The sequence below is a fragment of the Podarcis bocagei genome, assembly GCF_964188305.1.
Source record: "Podarcis bocagei genome assembly, chromosome: 16".
NCBI lineage: Eukaryota > Metazoa > Chordata > Lepidosauria > Squamata > Lacertidae > Podarcis > Podarcis bocagei.
The window spans coordinates 14,221,963-14,238,825 of record NC_138142.1 but is presented as its reverse complement, the minus strand read 5'-3'; the positions used below and the strand labels follow the sequence as shown (position 1 = coordinate 14,238,825).

At 44.9% G+C, this 16,863-nt stretch overlaps 1 protein-coding gene and 1 long non-coding RNA gene across 9 annotated transcripts in view; one reads left to right on the top strand and one right to left on the bottom strand.

The window, feature by feature from the left end:
• LOC308576047 overlaps positions 1-16,794 on the bottom strand; it is a 17,315-nt gene extending 521 nt beyond the window's left edge. Inside the window, exons 1-4 of one of the 8 annotated variants that reach the window (XR_014003007.1) lie at positions 15,113-16,794; positions 13,853-13,950; positions 7,026-7,291; positions 5,192-5,242 (exon numbers count right to left, since the gene is read on the bottom strand). This is a non-coding gene — a long non-coding RNA (uncharacterized lncRNA). Of the gene's footprint in view, positions 1-5,191; positions 5,268-5,508; positions 5,619-5,968; positions 6,128-7,025; positions 7,292-13,852; positions 13,951-15,112 lie in introns of those variants that run through there. The other 7 variants (XR_014003008.1, XR_014003010.1, XR_014003011.1 and 4 more) reach the window with 7 other exon arrangements.
• The window catches only part of YPEL1 (yippee like 1), a 25,564-nt gene continuing 22,567 nt past the window's right edge, over positions 13,867-16,863 (top strand). The window contains exon 1 of the mRNA XM_081175235.1: positions 13,867-13,962. The gene's annotated coding sequence lies outside the window, so the exon portion shown is untranslated. The remainder of the gene's footprint in view (positions 13,963-16,863) is intronic.

The window sequence follows — 16,863 nt, the reverse complement described above, 5'->3', positions numbered from 1 at the left end:
TCAGCACCCAAGTTAAAGCTGACTCTCTTAATTAACTTAAATGCTTGGCAGGGGGTTGGACTCGATGGCCCTTGTGGTCTCTTCCAACTCTATGATTCTATGATTCTATGATTCATTTTTGCCTAAATAATAAACTAGCACTTCCAGGATTTAAAAATAGAAAAAGTAGTATAGTCCACTACTTATTATGTTCGGGTTAAGCTATTTACCAAATAACCCTGTGCTGAGGGACAGGGGATGGGGGGGTGGAATATGTTGCCATTTTGCTTGCCGAACAGCCACAATATCCTATGTGCTCTTCCCCTTCCTGTGATAACAACTGCTGGAACAGCACAAAACACCAGGTACCCTCCCAATCTCCATGGAAGCACTGTCAAAGCCAACAAAGTAGGAATTGCCCACGTAGTGAGCTGAGAAATGCCTGCCAATGCACACCACTGTGTCACAACCTGGTGACACAGCCAGCAAGTGGCCAAGTCACCAGTCACCACTCCAGGCAGGAGTTTGAATCCCTTTCGCTGCTCTTGAGTACCATGTTGGAGCATAATATGCAAAAGGAAAAGAAGACAGCTCACACAATGCCCACATCACTTCCTGGGCAGGGGACCTGCAGCCAACCTAGGTGCACACTCTTGGGGCAATATTCAAGAGCTGAGGGGGCGCGGAAACATTCCACACACACCCCCACTCTGTAGCATGGCAGCAGGAATCTTGTGTCATGGAATCGATCCAGGGTAGATCCAATGTATACTTAAGAGTAATAACTTGCAACATGTTGCAGGATTGATTCCCCAAAAATGGACCAGAGGCAATTGCATTTCATCCAGCTACTGAAGGCAAATGAGCATAATGGTCACAAATCCAATACAGTGGTACCTCGGGTTACATACGCTTCAGGTTACATACGCTTCAGGTTACGGACTCTGCTAACCCAGAAATAAGTACCTCGGGTTAAGAACTTTGCTTCAGGATGAGAACAGAAATCGTGCTCCGACGGCACGGCAGCAGCGGGAGGCCCCATTAGCTAAAGTGGTGCTTCAGGTTAAGAACAGTTTCAGGTTAAGAACTGACCTCCGGAATGAATTAAAGTACTTAACCCGAGGTACCACTGTACATTCAGGATTGGCACTGTCCACAGGAAATTCAGTTGCAACAGACTTCACTTAAACTTACAGTAACTTATAATAAGTCTAAACCTTGACACTAAGCATACTATGTACAGAACACCACACCAGAAAGAGAAAGTGAAACCCAGGCTCCTCCTGGCCTATAATTATAGTCAGCATGAGCTTGACAGAAGAGATAACAGAACCAGTTTAAGCCAGCTGTACTCAGCTTCTCTGAAGGAATAACCCAAACATCAAGAAGTTTCTGCTTGTTTCTTTCACACACAGAAGCTTCCAGTACCCTCTTGAATTAATTAGAATAGGAAAGATCTCTATACATCAGATCAATACTTTCTGTACTAAGAAATGCAAACTGACAATCTGGTCTTCCGACGTCGTATTACACCTTCCACCTTCCTGACCATTGGCCTTGTTGGCTGGGGCCAAAGGGAGTTGGGAGTCCAACCCACCTGGAGCACCACAGGTTCCCCACTCCTGGCTTACACTTTGCATGTATGCGTGCTGGGTTTGAATCCAGGGTAGAAGACGAAGAAGAGTTTGGATTTGATATCCCACCTTTCACTCCCCTTCTGGAGTCTCAAAGCGGCTAACATTCTCCTTTCCCTTCCTCCCCCACAACAAACACTCTGTGAGGTGAGTGGGGCTGAGAGACTTCAGAGAAGTGTGACTGGCCCAAGGTCACCCAGCAGCTGCATGTGGAGGAGCAGGGAAGCGAACCCCGTTCCCCAGATTACGAGACTACCGCTCTTAACCACTACACCACACTGGCTCACCTAGGGAAGGGGGGGCTGAGGGGCAGGCACTCCTGAGCCAATCAGGAAGAGTGCTGCATGGGCCAACTGCCTTCCCCTGACAACTCACATGACCAATCCACCATCACCCTTGCTATTTTGCCTGACAGGCCTGCCTTTCTTGGTAGCATCCCTGTCCTCCAACTAACTGATTGCCTCATGTGCTGTAACAGCAGCAGCACCCATTCTACTTGTCCATCCTGAGACATCGCCTACCTCACAATTCAGACTAGAGAACCCTTGCCCTTGACAGTTATAGCCATAGGGCAGCTGAAGCCAGAGGGAGGAGAGGAGACGGGGATCCCTGTCGGCCACACCCTAGCAACAACGAAATTGTGTGGCAAAATTAAAGCCTTTACCAAACATATGAAGGGCATCCTAAAAGGGAAAAGAAAAAGTGTGGAGTTCCTGCACAGTTACTCCTGTGCGTAGGGCAGCAACAGACATCATGATAACAGGTGTAAAGTCCCTTCGGGCTCCAGTTCCCCTGGTAGGAGCACGTTCGCCTCACTGTTAGCACAACATCTAAAAACTCAGTAACAGTTTAATAAAATAGCAACCAGGGGCCTTACTTAAAAGGCTGGTCTTTACAATAGAAGACCATCAGGTATGGGAGAATCTCTGGACCACGGATTCCAAAGTCCACGTGCACTGAAAAGAGGCTTTTATCAGATTCTGCAAGAGGGAGGAATTATACCTTTTTAAAAAATTGACCCACCTCCTTGAGAAAAAGAAGTGGGAGAATAGCCATATTCCTACCATATTCTCCTCCTTACAAGCCTATCTATAGGAAGGAGTTAAGTCTATAGATGAGGTGTGATGAATCTTTGTCCCTCAAGCTGTTGCTGAACTGCAACTCCCATCCTTAGTGGCCATTGGCTATGCTGGCTGGGACTGGCTGGAGTTGTAGTTCAGCAATATGTGGAGGGTCAAAGGTTCAACAAACCTCCAAATTATTCTACCACCGGCAGTTTCCATCTCAGGAGAACCACCACTGACTGACTGCAGGCTAGCCCTACATATCTTGAAGTGGGTCCTAGAAACTTATGTCCAAAGCTTATAGCCTAGTTTTTCAGGTTCTCCCGTCCCAAGAGAAACCTACTGCAAAACTGGTGGGAAAAGTCCACAATCACATGAACTTGGCAATTTGCTAATGAACTTGCTAATCCCACTGCAAACCACAGAAGGGGGATGGGGAATCTTTGACCCTCCAGATGTTGTCAAACTACAACTCCCATCATCTGTGGCCATGCTTGCTGGGGCTGATGGGAGTGGAAGATCAGCGACAAATGGAGGACCAAAGGTTCCTCCTCTCTGCTGTAGACCGGATTCCTGTTCCTCCTTATGGCACAAGTTTTCAAAGGGAAAAAATAAGAGATTAATAGATATGAAAACATTCAAGATGGAAATATTAGCTCCTCGATGGCTGCAGCTGTATCCCCAGGAGACTCTTAATGCCTATAGACTTAAAAGGATGCTTGCCTGTATTGCTACCAGAAGCTATAGCAGAAAAATGAAGCAGCAGTGTGGAAATAATAATCACTGTGCAGATCTATTTTTAAGCTGCTTACACTGCTTGTTTAGCGGGTTGTCACTGGCATGTGAACCCTGCAGATTACAATCGCTCTCCCAGCTGCGAGAGAGGGCACTCAGCTTGCAATTGTTTGCTTTTAGAAAGTTGATGCTGCCACCCTCTTAAATTGGCTTTTAAGACAGCCAGCCAGCAATGTATACTGCATTAATATAATTCTGTGAAATGCATGAAGGTTCCCAGTTGTGAAGAATCGGGACTCATGTAGGTGTCCTGACTAGCTCAAACTAGGCTTCTTGAAGTTAAAAAAACTGCTCTGGTTCCTTCTCTCACACTTCAAGTGGTATGCTGGAGCTGTGCAGGAAAGCTTGGAGCAGGGCTAGACAACCTGTTTCTGGACTCCAGCTCCCATCATCCCTGACCAATGACCCTGCTGGCTGGGGCTGATGGAAGCTGGAGTCCAACAACATCTGGAGGGTCACAAGTTGCCTACCACCTGACTGAGGCCCTGGAAGAAGAAGAACGGAGGCGGTAGCAACCCAGCTGAATTCTGTGAGGCCTTTGTGTGTGCGTTGCTGGTGGTGGATCTCTGCAGACTGTGGAGCCAGGTGCCATGGAGAACAAAGCAGGGGTGTGTTCCTCCAGATGCTCCTGAAGTATCACTTCCACCACCCTTTGGTCATGCTGGCTAGAGCTGATGGAAGCTGGGAGTCCAACAGCATCTGGAAGGAAGCCATCCCTGGACTAGAGGCTGAGTCACATGTAATGCCCTGGATATTCTCATGCAAGTGGTAGAGTCGCCATTTATCCATCACCAAAGAAGACACTGCTTTGCCTGTATATACTCAATTTATATAAGAGACAGTTTTAGGGGGTGGGAATAGCCATAATTTAAATAGAATTGCAACAAGTTGTATCCTGTTCAGAGTACATCCATATGGTGCATTGATTAAAGTGGGTCAGCACTGAGTTAGCTACAAGAAAAGGACATTTCACTGTAATGTCCTGGCTGCCTGCTCCGTCTGCTGTCTAGATTCTGATTGCTGATGGACATCTTCAATGATTCTGCTTCCCTCCTTTCTTAAGGTTCTGGGCTGGACAGTTCTCCAAACAGAGGGCTGTCCTCTGTAACGGAAGGCATACAGCCATCCTGGCTAGCAGTCTGCTCGCTTGAGTAGCGTCATGTGTGGAGTGACCAAGACAGTTAAGCACAGCAGCGGTAGCTATTGCAGTTTTTCTGCTATTAATTCATGGTCCATCACAAAAGGCTTGTGGCTTTACAAATATTGTACTCATCATTAGGGACAAGTCAGGGCCAAAAGAAATATGACCTGGAAGATATCCATGATCAGAGATGAGGCACATGGGAAGCTGCCTTATATCAAGTCTGAGCAATGGGTCCATCCTGCTCAGTACTGCATACACCGAGTGGCAACAACCTTTCCACTGTTTTCAGAGGACATTCCCGGGTTTACCAATGCCTAGGATTGAACCTGAGACATTCTGCATACAAAGCAGACGCTCTACAACCGAGCCATGCCCTTTCCTAAACTTGTGGTCCTCTGTGGTTAAACAATAACTCCCATCTTTGCCAACCATGGGCTATATTGGCTGGAGCTGATGGAAGGCGGAGTCCAACAACAACTGGAGAGTTACAGGATCCCTAGCCCTGGTTTAAAGCAACTGCGAGAGGATGGTTTTTATTGCGGCAGCGATGCTGGAAAATGTGTCAGACTGCTCACTTGTTAAGATCTTCTCTTGGGACCCTTCACAAGCTGCCTCTATGTTGCCAACTGAAGTGATACTAATAGGGTTTTTCTTATTACAGTGGTACCTCGGGTTAAGTACTTAATTCGTTCCGGAGGTCCGTTCTTATCCTGAAACTGTTCTTAACCTGAAGCACCACTTTAGCTAATGGGGCCTCCTGCTGCCGCGCCGCTGGAGCATGATTTCTGTTCTCATCCTGAAGCAAAGTTCTTAACCCGAGGTACTATTTCTGGGTTAGCGGAGTCTGTAACCTGAAGCGTATGTAACATGAAGCGTATGTAACCCGAGGTACCACTGTATTATTAGCAATAAGGAAGGATACAAATGTACAAATAGATTGTTCTTTCCCCATGCCATTATCCTGATCTAAATCACAACCCACCCACCCCTGAAGCTTCCTCTAGACCAGTGTTTTTCAACCACTGTTCCGCGGCACACTAGTGTGCCGCGAGATGTTGCCTGGTGTGCCGTGGGAAAAATTGAAAAATTCGAAAGATTTTTTTTAAAAAAAAAATGTCAAATTTTCGCCCACTAGGCGGGCGCCGGACTGTGTCCACCCTATTTTCCATCCGTCCTGGGTGGGGATCAGATCAGATTGGATCGGATGAGAGCAGACAGGCGGTCTGCTCTCATCCGATTCCCCATAGAGAGCAGCGGGGCTCTGACATCTCCCTCTCCGCACACAGTGGTGGTGTGCCTCGTGATTTTTTTCATGAAACAAGTGTGCCTTTGCCCAAAAAAGGTTGAAAAACACTGCTCTAGACCATGGGTAGGCAAACTAAGGCCCGGGGGCCGGATCCAGCCCAATTGCCTTCTAAATCCGGCCCGTGGGCGGTCCGGGAATCAGCGTGTTTTTACATGAGTAGAATGTGTCCTTTAAAATGCATCTCTGGGTTATTTGTGGGGCACAGGAATTCATAATATTTTTTTCAAAATATAGTCTGGTCCCCCACAAGGTCTGAGGAACAGTGGACTGGCCCCCTGCTGAAAAAGTTTGCTGACCCCTGCTTTAGACTCAGTTTGTAAAAGGACACACACTTTTATCGTGTCTGTATTCTTGCCTCCCAGTGGGAGTACTGGAAGGAGATTGGGTGGGCAGGGCGTTGGGGGGGATTTAGATCAGGAAAACAGCACAAGTGGAGGAAAGCTCCAACATCCCCTCCTCCAGTAGCACTGCTCTAATCAGAATTGGAGTTGCTTTCCACAAGTGCTTTAAAAACCGTGAAACATGTTGCAGCATTTAAGGGCTTGCGCAAACTAAAAATTAGAAAATGTGTTGGGAGTGGCCTTTGCAAAAAAAAGGAAAGGGAGGAAGGAGTTCTAGAAAGTAAGGAAAATAGTAGCTGGGTGAGGTCACTGGATTGATGGCTATTTGCATACTTTTGATCACAGATGCTAAATTTAAGAGCCCCCATTATACAGTATTGTCTCCTCTGTAAACAGGTTCTGCTTGCAGCAGCAGCTGCAAAGATAGGTGCAGCCGTGACATCCAAATAAGGAAAACTGTGTTCTCTGTACATCAGAAATGGGTTCTAGTTGTTCCGAAGGCTGCTTCAATAAATGCAGAGCTATAATTACAGCATATAATTAGATGAACCAGAATCCTTTGCACTAGCACCAGAGGAAGAGGTTTAGGCTGGAGAAGTACGATGTGGGAGACTCCTTTCAAATGCCTGTTAGTTTTGGCTGCTAGAAGTCAATGATGGTCTGTGACTCATCTAAGTGGTGCATGATGTATGCCCCCCCACCCCCACCCCAAGAAAAAATCTCCAGACCCGGCCCTATTGTTAGGAAGAGAGAGGCAGTCACCTCGGGTGGCAGAAATGGGAAGGTGTGGGTATGTGTTGGAGGGCAGAACAGTGTGGCCCACGTAGCCCCCGCCCTGTGCCTCCTAGGCTAGGCTGCTGCCTTCTGGGAATGTGGTCCTGTCCATAGTCTACTTTACAAACAAAAACCAAAAAACCTGACATATTTATTTTCACATGCTATGTACAAGCAAGTCACTGCTATCCAGCGCAAGCAGATAATGCAATGAGCAGATACAGGGAAATGATGCAACAATGATAATTCAGCATCTATAAGTGGGAAAATAACAAAAGTAATACACATTGATCCAGTGCTTTTTTCTTAAAAACAATGTTTAGGAGTACTCTTATTTTGACTCAAGAAAATCACCATTTTATAGTTCAAATTGGGGGAAATAGATACAATAAATGGACAAAAGTACAAAGATTCACAAAATGTTTAGGGGTGTGCGTACCCCTGCGTACCCCCAGAAAAAAGCACTGCATCTATCCCTCACTTCCCTAGGGTTCACCTGGATAGACTGGTGGGGGAACTGTCACCATTAAATGGTCAAACTTGGGAATCAGAAAAATATCCAATTTGCATCTTTTATCCCCGTCACAGAACTAAAATTCCCAGAGTTCCCTGAGAAGAGGGAATGACTGCTAAACCACTGTGGAAATCATACCTCTGTGACAGGGGTGCTAAATCCTGGGGGTCCAACCCTTCCCCCCCCAATATTTTGCAGCGGCAGGAGGAGGAGCAACTGAAGCCACGCTGCCACTGCGTTCAGCTCCGCCCCCAGCTCCTCTGACATCCTGCCATGACATCAGGGCGTCGCACACGCAACATGGGACCCCCAATCTCGCTCACAAGTTGGCGACTCTGCTTAGCGCCCTTGAAAAACTACAGTTCCCAGGATCCTTTGGGGAAGCCACAACGGTTTAAAGTGGTATGAGGCTGTTTTAAGTGCATAGTGCAGATGAGGCCCTACTTCCGTCCCCATCCTCCTTGCTGCCGAATCTCAACACTGAGACTGAGGAGGAGGAAGCTGCCAGCCAGTGCCAGCCTATGAGCTGTTTGTAAGTAAGGAGGCAGGCAAGCAGGGGCTGGCGAGGCAGCCTTGAAAGTGGGCTAACCCTAACCCTAACCCCGCCAGCCTTGAAAGTGGGCATCTCCTTCTGGAAGCACTGGCTTGGCTGGCCTGCTTTTTAAAAGAACTATTCTAGGGTGGATGTCAGAGCGAGGTTACTTGCGAAGGCTGTCTTGCCAACAACACATAACGTGGCTTGTGACATCTGCGGGGCAATGAAGAACATAATGTTTCCTTGTGATGGACAGAATGTTGGTGGTTCTGTTGGTCGTTGGTGCGTCTGCAAGGCCATTAGCTACAGGATGGCAAAGTGCAGCAACCCTTTGGCTCAGCTCTTGATGCAATAATTATATGTTTAAACGGTTTGAAACGCCACCAGCTTTTTTTCGCCGCTGGCTGGTGAGATGGAGGGAGAGGCGGAAAGAGAGGGTGGGGGGGGATTGCATTTAATTTATGGCCAGAGAGAACAATATAGAAAATCTGTTGCTGTGGTAGCATGCTATCTTACCAGTCCGTTGGCTGCAAATAGGAGATAGGCAGTTTTTCACACTACTAAGAAATTGTCAAAGGGAGGGGTGGCAGAAACAGGGGGGAAACATCTTTTTTTTTTTATTTACAGACTTGCTTACTTAGAAGCAAGTCATTCTGTGTTCAGTAAGGACAGCGGGAGAAATGCGACTCAAGTTTGCATTTGCAGGCGAACCCACCTCGCTAATCCACACTTTCCAAGCCGATTACCAAACCAAAACACAGCCACCTTTGGAAATCTACACTTCCCCAAGTTTTGCAGTGCAGTTCTTCAGCCAAGCATGGGGTAATGTGTCCACTGAAATGCATATATTAGTGAAAGTAACATGCATTATTCTGGAAGAATTGCTCTGAAAAAATGTGCATACAGTATTAGGCAAAACTGCATGCAAACATGTATATTAGGAGAAATTTGTATTAAAATGTGGGTGGGTTTTTTTTATAAGGACTTTTAAAAACAATGCAGACTGATATGGAAACAGGAGACGTGAACTTAAGGCTGAAAACTGAGAAGCTGAAATTGGCAGATTCACCCAACCCTAATGGTCAGTGGGGACATACTCCCTGGTAAGTGTGGACCTTTGGCTGAATGTGAATTGTGAACCCCACTCGCTTCTGTTAATTCGCCCTTGTTCAACTAATGCTCTCCCATGCTTTCTCCTTCCTAAACCAGATGATTCCCTCTGCAATCAATGCAGCTCCCCTAAAGCACAGGGAATCTCTGGATTTAGGGCCACTTTGATCTGTGGAACTGGCACTGCTAAAGGTGCCACATGATACTCGTTCTGCATTTGTAAGAAATTGATCTTTTTGTGCACTTGCACTTGGGAACTCCCTGTCCATTGACATCAGGCAGGTGCCTTCACTGTCCTCTTTCCGGCTCCAGCTAAAAACTTTTTTGTCTAGCCAAGCTTATCCAGACACATAGAATATTGAGAGGCATTTTAATCTGGCTTTTAGCTTACCATTTATTTTAATTATTTTTAAATGTTTTATATACAGTAGTTGCTTTAAAATGTTTTTACTGATAATTCTATTGTTTTACAGTGGTACCTCGGGTTACCTATGCTTTAGGTTACATACGCTTCAGGTTACAGACTCCGCTAACCCAGAAATAGTGCTTCAGGTTAAGAACTTTGCTTCAGGATGAGAACAGAAATCGTGCTATGGCGGCGCGGCAGCAACAGGAGGCCCCATTAGCTACAGTGGTCCTTCAGGTTAAGAACAGTTTCAGGTTAAGTACAGACCTCCGGAACGAATTAAGTACTTAACCCAAGGTACCACTGTATTCTATTTTTACAATTGCTCTGAGGCTGTTACTTTGTTTACAATTAAATGGTGAAAAATTCTTGTGGAGCCATTTTAAAAAAAATTACCAGAGTTTAATACCACATTTCAGCCAGGTCCATAAAATGCTCAAGGAGGGTATAAAGTAATGCTGGGGAGGGGTGTGATCAGGGGAGAAGGTGGGTAGCTGAGGTGAAGCTGTGGCCTAAGGAGATTCTTGAGGGTCAGATATGTAGGCTTGGAGGGCCAAATCTAGGCCCCAGGCCTGAGGTTCCCCAACCTGGCAGTAAAGTATAGTCAACCAGTGCTGGGAAAAGTAAGGGTAAAAAAAGGTCAAGGACCCCTGGACAGTTAAGTCCAGTCAAAGGCGACTATGGGGTCACGGCACTCATCTCGCTTTCAGGCCAAGGGAGCCAGAGTTTGTCCACAGACAGCTTTCCAGGTCATGTGGCCAGCAGGACTAAACCGCTTCTGACGCAACGGAACACCGTGACGGAAACCAGAGCGCATGGAAATGCCGTTTGCCTTCCCGCCGCAACGATGCCTAGTTATCTACTTCCACTGGTGTGCTTTCAAAATGCTAGGTTGGCAGGATCTGGGACAGAGCAACAAGAGCTCACTCAGTCTTGGGGATTCGAACCACTGACCTTCTGAGTGGCAAGCCCAAGAGGCTCAGTGGTTTAGACCAAAGTGCCATAATTGGCAAAGTATGGGTTGTAATATGACTGCCTGCTGATGAACCTATCAGAGTCTAAGAGCAGCATTCTGCACTAGCTGCAGTCTCCAGTGAAGCCCAATGTAGAGGGCATTGCAGCAATCTAAGCAAAAGTTTACAAGAGCATGCAGCAGAATGGCAAGGCTATCGTGGTCCAAGAATGACCACAGTTGGTCTCACCAACTGGAGTTGGCACCAGGCCCTCCTTCCCACCTGGTTCTTAAGTGGCACTGCTGGATCCAGGAGTACTTGCCTCCCAACTATGAAGCTGATGCTCTTAGGGGGAATGTGACCAAGGGCAGGTCATACATCCAGTTTCCCAGGAAATCCAGCCGATGGGCGGGGTACAAATAATAATAATAAATTATTATTATTATTATTATTATTATTATTATTATTATTATTATTATTATTATTATTATTTCCCGTCATGAAAACTGCCCATCGGTACAGCCTCTGTCTTGACAGGATTCAGCTTCAGTTTATCAGCCCTCAACCAACCCATTATTGCCTCCAGAGCTGTTGTTAGCCCCTCCTTCTATGATAAATGCTTACCCATTAAAAAACCCTGGTTGTAGACGAATTATTTTTGCCTATACAGTGGTACCTTGGTTTTCGAACGTAATCAGTTCCGGAAGACCATTCGACTTCAAAAACTTTGGAAAACAGAAACCTCAATAGCCGACAGCTATCTTGGACTCAGCGTAAGCCGCATAGCGTGTTTGACTTCTGAGGTTTGTTTGAAAACTGAAGCATTTACTTCTGGGTTTTCAGCGTTCGAAAACCGAAATGTTTGATTTCTGAGACATTGGAAAACCGAGGTAGCACCGTATAATGATTTATCATTTTTAGCAGACATACAAAAAAAAAAGACACAGCAAATTCCACCACAAGATGGAGCCATCGTAATACTGTATCTATGCATGATGGCCTATTGCTATAACCATGTTGTCTGGATCCCACCAGCAAGACATGTCGTAGTACAGTGGTACCTCGGGTTAAAAACACCTCGGGTTACAGACTCTGCTAACCCAGAAGTAGTACCTCGGGTTAAGAACTTTGCCCCAGGATGAGAACAGAAATCGTGTGCCGGCGGCGCAGTGGCAACAGGAGGCCCCATTGCTAAAGTGGTACCTCAGGTTAAGAGCAGTTTCAGGTTAAGAACGGACCTCCGGAACGAATTAAGTTCATAATTAGAGGTACCACTGTATAGAGAAAGCAACAAAGGGTATTGAGGCACACTAAAGAATAACACATCTATTATGGTATAATATGCTCTCAGCCCCAGCCAGTGTGGCCTAAGCTCAGAGATGTCGGGAGTTGTATAGGAATGCAGGGGAGATAGGATGTTGCCTTATACTGAGTTTATACCATTGGTCTGTCCAGCTCAGCAGTATCTACACTGATTGGCAGCAGATCTCTTGGATTTCAGGCAGAGACGCTCTCCAAGCCCTACCTGGAGACGCTAGGGATTAAACCTGGGACCTTCTGCATGCAAAGTCATTGCTCCACCACTGAACTATGGCCCTTAAGAAACCACGTTAGCCCACATGGTCAGGGATGATGGGAAATGGACCCCAGATTCTCTTCTACTTTCTTCTTCCCAGAACACCCTGCTAAAAACTCTCTTTTCCTCTCAACTGACACCCATTTACCCTGACAACTTTCCAAACTCTGTTCACAGGGCAAGGGGGAAGGACAGTTCTCTTGCATTGCCGATGGCTGTCAATGGCCCTGTATTGTTTCTTAATGTCCATAGCTTGGCCGGGTCATTTTGCATAGGCGAGCCTATGAATTCCTCTATAGCTGGTATTTCTAGCTGCACATCCCAAATAATCAAAATCCTACCGTTTATTAATTTTTAGGGTTTAAGGGAGTCCCCCCCCAAAAAACCCTACTATAACAATATTTACCGTATTTAATGATCCTTAAAGAACACAGCCTTTTCTGATATTTATCTCACTGCTCAAACTCTGATTCACTCTTTGAATATGTAAACCGGGGAAGAGGAATCTGTGGCTCTCCTGATACTTCTGGTCTTCAGCTCCCAGCAGCCCTGGTAATTGGTTTCGCTTGATGGGGCTGATGGGAGCTGGAGTGCATTCGGAGAGTCCCTGGTTTCCCAGCCTTGATATAAGCCTAACCAATCAAAGGTGAGCTCAGGAGTTGTTATTCCTGGATTAGAGCCCGTGTAAACGGCTGCAAAACCAGTTGCTGGTAACTGCAGGAGGGGAACGTGCTCTTCTTAGGTCATTATGGCATGTCAAGTATTTTACGTAAGTCCTGTTTGGAGGAAAGGCTGTGTGCATGGGTGTATTCTGGGGGTGGGAGAGAGCAGTTGCCTCCCCAATCAAGTAAATAAATAAAAATACTTAACTAAAAATAAAAATTGCAGAAAGATTTTGACAGATTTTTCTGAGCACATGGGGACAAAAGAAAGTAATTTAAAACAACTGTTGTTGAGACATTTCATTCTGAATCTGATAGACAAAGCCAAACAGAGGATGATGACAGGTGGGTGCCCTGTCTCCCTAACATAAATCCTGGCTATTGTCCATGGCTGTGCCCTTTAATCTGAATGGCAATTGAACCTGCTCTGCTTTATTTATAAAACTGCCTTTCAACAAAAATGGTGGCAGGGTTTAACAACAAAAAATTAAAAGGTAATGTAAATCATAATACAAAATAAGGAAAATGTTTTTTTTTTAATTCTAGTAAAGTACATAAGTAACAACAAAAATGACTTAATCCTTCAGACTCAAACCTTGACAACAAAATATGAGTTTTTACCTGACACCAAAGAGAATAAAAAGTTAGGTCAAAGTCATTCCAAAGATGACAGAGTCACCACCACAAAGGCTCTTCCACAGGCCCGCACAGAACTCATCTCATTTAACACAGGGACCACCCAGAGACTGTCTTTCGTTGATCTTAACACACCAGGTTGGTATTGGAAGTGTTAACAGGACCCCAGCTATTCAGGGCTTTAAATGCCAACATAAGCCCCATGAATTGAGTGTGGAACGTTGGATTATTGATCATAATGAAGTGGTCCAGCATTAAATGTAGTGTAGTGAATTAGCAAAGAAGAGCCTTTGAAAAGGTCTCAAGACCCCTTCCCATGCTGAGTGGTGCATCCTTCTTTCAGGGGACCCACTGTGCATGTGGTAAAGAGTGACATCATAAGTGCTTACAAGTAGGGCTTTTAAGTCATGTGCATCAGCCTACCTTCCCATAGTATGGGCATCCTGAACCTGCCGTCAAGTCTTCCTGTAATGTTTTGGTCGTGCATTGCTTGGCATAGGACACTGTGGCTGTGGAGATTCCTAAAAGTAAAGGTGAGGAAAGCTCTTTTAATTATGCCGAATGTATATGAAGGTAAAGATGCATACTTTATAAGGCAACAGAAAAGTAGCTAACTTCCTGCTATAAAGCACGTCGCCAACACTGGTGCAATGGTACCTTTGAGGTCTTTTTTTTTAAAAAAAAAACACAAAAAGCTTTTGTACTGCTGAATTGATTATAATTGTTTCATTGTAGATGTTTTAGTTGTATTTTTTTATTTGTTATTATTTGATTGCTATATGCATACCTTCTGTGCTATACAACATCTCTAAATAAATAAATAACATTAAAAGGTTACAAGTTCAAAATCTTGCAGATTAAAAACCGTTACCTGTTCCAGATGTTTATTTTCCTTACGTTATTGAGCTTCACTTCACATAAGGGGGCTTCTTAACGCATCAACGTGGCCATGAAGAGGAAATGCATCATCAAAAGATGCTGATTTGTATAACATTTGCATATGCTAATTTATATTAATAGATTTACATTTTAAAATAATTCATTTTGTTTAAATATAAACTTCTCCAACTTAGACTATGTAATAGCAAGGAGACAACACAAATCAGGAGTTGGGGGCTTCGTTTATGTAGCCAGTTTCACAAAAGATTTTCTCCCAAAGAATCCTGGGAATTGTAGTTTACCCCCTCAAAGAGCTATAATTCCCAGCACTGTTAACTACAGTTCCCAGGATCCTTTGGGGGAAATCATGAACTTTAAATGTTTGGCATGTGCGCAGCCTGTGTAATCTTATGCGTAACTATTTAAGAAGGAAGTCCTTACTGTGTCCTGTGTAGACATATCCATGGGAAAGCATGCATAGGATCGTAGCCTTACAGTGCAAGCCTATTCCAGCTTATTCAAAGTAAGTCCCTTTGGCTGCTGCCTAAATTAGATAAACAAAGAGCAAAATATACATCAGGAGACTTAGTATGGTCAGTATTGAGTATACACTTCCAGAGGTAAAGCAAAATACATTACTTCTGGTGAATGAGTCACCATAGCTGCTAGTGGGGCGTGAAAATTTGTGCCCTGGTTTTTATTTTTGTTTTATATCTACCCATGTACTACCTGAAAGCAGAGGGGCACATTGGTTGCCAGATGTGACATTTTTTCACCTCCCCACCCCCACTATAAAGATTTTACCTGAAGGACATGAAGTTGATGAAGGCTGTCAGACAGGGGTCCTCTTCGTCAGATACACCGTTGTTATTGAATTACCAGTTTATCTGGGAAGGGCAGGGGGTTAAATGAAGAGGCCAGAAGGAAAGGATATAGAAAAGTACAGTCAGTGATAATTATTAAGAGCAGCCATTCAGGGAAAGCACACAAAACAATTGTGTTGAAACAGACATCCTGGTAACAGCAAGTCAATTACCGGTAACAAATGTAGTGTGATAAAAATCCACAAGTGAAAGCATTGAACCTTACGAATGATTAATTTATGTATTATATTGATATATAAAAACACAACCAAAACACTCAACATCTCTCCCTCTATATTATATATTACAGCAAAAATAGGACAAAAATTGACAGTTCAATTTCAGCCTGAGAAGTTTACAAAATAATCACAGCGACTCTTCACAAGGGCTGTGGTAGGTGAAAACCATACAAAATACTCCTCTGGAATTGGTCTTCACATATTTTCCTGACAAAGAGAAATTAATGGTTGTTATCTTATGATAAATCTTTAATAAAAGTAAAGAGAAATTATCTAAACGTGTTGGGAATCCACAGTGAACTTTGTTTCTATAACAACCCAAAGTTGAGCGGCACCATAAAGCATTAGCGTTTGTGGATTTCATCAAAGCATGAATTGTTATCCTTAAGATTATCCATGCAAATAGTTGCCAGCATAGGAGCCAACTTCTAGGGGCCAAGGTCTCTTTAGCCCTCCCAATAAAATATTTGATGGGACCGCACCCCCCGCAAAAAAGTTGATGGGCATTGCCATTCAAACTGTGTGCCTGCAACGTGTCTTCTGATTATGTGGGGCAAGGTTTACCTGCCCTCCCCCCAATAATTTATTCAAGATGCTGCTTTTTAAAGGGCTGTAAAGAGCTGTGTTATAATATGCATCATTCCTGGGGCATTTTAATGTTAGCTGTTATTAATAAGTGCAATAAATAGATCACCTAATTAACACGTGATGTCATTGGAAAAAAACTTTACCCATATTATTTATTTATATTTGTATACGGCCCTCGGTAGATCTCAGGCAGTTCACACAACATAAAAATACAAGATAAAAACCACACAAAATACGTATTTATCTATGTATTCTGCATTATTATTGCATTTCGCACACGCCGCCCTTTGCAACAACTGCAACGTTGTTGTTTTTAAGTAAGGAGGGAGTCTGTAACTCGTGATTGACAAGTTGCGGCGGCAAAATTTCACGTCTATTATTTATACAGTACTGTATTTATATATTCATTTAACGGCTACAAACTCCCGCCTTTTCCAGAGGCGCATGCGCCTTGCCTCAAAGTCCGCGCGCGGGCCAAACGTCGCCGTACTGCCCCTCCCCCCCGGCCCACAGCGCTTAAAAACGGCAGCGCGCAAGCCTCGCGCGCCTTAGTTGCGCGCGTGCGCCTCGCCTCGAAAGTCCGCGCGTGAGGGACAGAAAGCGCTAAAAGGGGGCGGAGTCGTTGGTTTTTTTTAAAAAAAACCACCATTCACACAACCCAAAAGAGCGTGTGCAAAGCGGAGGGGGGGTTTTTAAAAACCACGAATCCACGTTTTTTAACGGCGGCTCAGGAGCCTCAACTGCGCGCGCACCAAGTGTGGGCGGAGTTAGAGAGAGAGAGATGGGGAGGGGGGCGGAGAGGGCAAGGCAAATCACGAGTCTTTCGCGTCGAAGCGCGCGCGCTCGAGGGGGGGAGGAGCCAAAA